This window comes from Sinocyclocheilus anshuiensis, unplaced genomic scaffold (genome assembly GCF_001515605.1).
Source record: "Sinocyclocheilus anshuiensis isolate Anshui unplaced genomic scaffold, SAMN03320099.WGS_v1.1 scaffold543, whole genome shotgun sequence".
Taxonomy (NCBI): Eukaryota; Metazoa; Chordata; class Actinopteri; order Cypriniformes; family Cyprinidae; genus Sinocyclocheilus; species Sinocyclocheilus anshuiensis.
The window spans coordinates 86,447-88,301 of record NW_015552590.1 but is presented as its reverse complement, the minus strand read 5'-3'; the positions used below and the strand labels follow the sequence as shown (position 1 = coordinate 88,301).

Genomic DNA, 1,855 nt, shown 5'->3' with positions numbered 1-1,855 from the left:
CGGAGGAGTGTGTGCTGTGTCAGGAGTTAGTGTGAGGTTAGAAGTGATGAGGAAGTGGTCTGAGGTGTGCAGTGGAGTAACTAAAGTGTTGTCAGTGGAGCAATAGCGTGTGTAGATGAGGTCCAGTTGGTTACCTGATTTGTGAGTAGCCATAGTAGAGATCAAATGAGACGAGCAGAGTGTTGAAGTCAGCAGCCTGGGGTTTTTCTAGGTGGATGTTGAAGTCACCGAGCAGTACCAGAGGAGTACCATCCTCAGGAAAGTTTGAAAGTAACACATCCAACTCCTCCAAGAAGTTGCCCAGTTGACCTGGGGGACGATAAACGACTACAAAGTGGATTTTAACAGGGTGGGTAATAGTAATTGCATGCGATTCAAATTAACTGTTGCCTGTAAGAGATGGTAGAAGATCAAATTTCCATTCATTTGAGATAAGGAGACCAGTACCTCCACCCCTTCCAATCGTGCGAGGGGTGTGGGAAAAAGTGAAATTAGTGGAGAGGGCTGCAGGAGTGGCAGTGTTCTCAGGTTTCATCCAAGTCTCAGTTAGGGCCATGAGGTTGAGACCGGAATGAGTAGCAATAGAATAAATAAATTCTGCTTTGTTAACAGCAGACTGGCAGTTCCAGAGACCAATTGGAATAGAGAGTATAGTAGTAGAGGACAGAGGGACAGGCCGTAGATTATTAGGATTGGCCTGCCTCCAACGTACGTAACGTACGCCATAGTAGAGATTTGAAACCACATAGTGAGTACAATTGTCATAAACAAGTAGATGAGAACAAGCTGTACAAAGAGTAAAGAAAAGTCAAAAAAGGTCAGGAAAGCAATACTCAAGTGCCCTGTTGATGTCCTTGCTCGGTGGAGTCGCGCAGGTAGAGTCGGTCTTTACACTCGTCGGTCTTCACATGAGGGGGCTTCACACGAGGGGGCTTCACACGAGGGAGTCAGGGTGTTGTGAGTGGTCAAGTAGGGCTAAAATTAATATTAATTTTACTGACATTTTACATATTACATTTTGAATACTCTATTACTCGAATAGCTGTAAACTGTACTGTTTCACAGGCTGTGTTACTTGCCAAAGAGTGCATTGCCAAGTAGTGACCATGCAGGGTGCCCAAACTTTTATAGGCCTTTTTCTTTTCTTTTTTCTTTTTTTGATATTTTTAAACTGTAAAATTAGATTAGTTTAAAATTAAATCTACAACATAATAAAGTCTGCAAAAAGTGAAAAAGTGGTCTGAATACTTTCTGAAATGACTGTTTAACCACATAAAGTGATATTTGTTTTCTTCTCCATCTCCATTTTCATGAGCTGAACTCAAAGATCTAAGACTTTTTCTATGTACACAAAAGGCCTATTTCTCTTATCTTCTTCCTACCTAGTCTTTATGCTAAGTTAAGATAACCAGCTTCATGTTTAAATAGGCAAACTTGTGCCACATATACCAGACTGACAATTTATTATATATATATATATACACTGCAAATACTGCAGGGTGCTGGATGGAGAAACGGAGAAGTTTACACACAGATGGCTTGGAAGAAGAGAGCAGGCCCTACAACAAAAGAAATTCTTCTTAAGGTAGCCTATGCTTCAAATGTTGTTACCATTTACCATTGATATTACTGAGGTCTGACTTACCATGTGTCAATATGTGTCCCCGCTTTATCTCTCTCTTTCATTAATTCTGTCCCTCTTTTAGGATAAACTTGAGGTCCCGAGTGTTCTTAGAGTTTCTATAGTGTTTTTATGCATTTGTTGATATCACATTTTCAATAATAAATTCAAATAAATTCTCATATTTCTTATTTTTATATGGTGTCCTTCTTTCTGGGGGTGAGGGGGGGAAGA

General features: G+C 40.3%; 1 pseudogene; it reads right to left on the bottom strand.

The window, feature by feature from the left end:
- LOC107665495 (uncharacterized) overlaps positions 1-1,855 on the bottom strand; it is a 5,974-nt pseudogene that overhangs the window by 3,399 nt on the left and 720 nt on the right.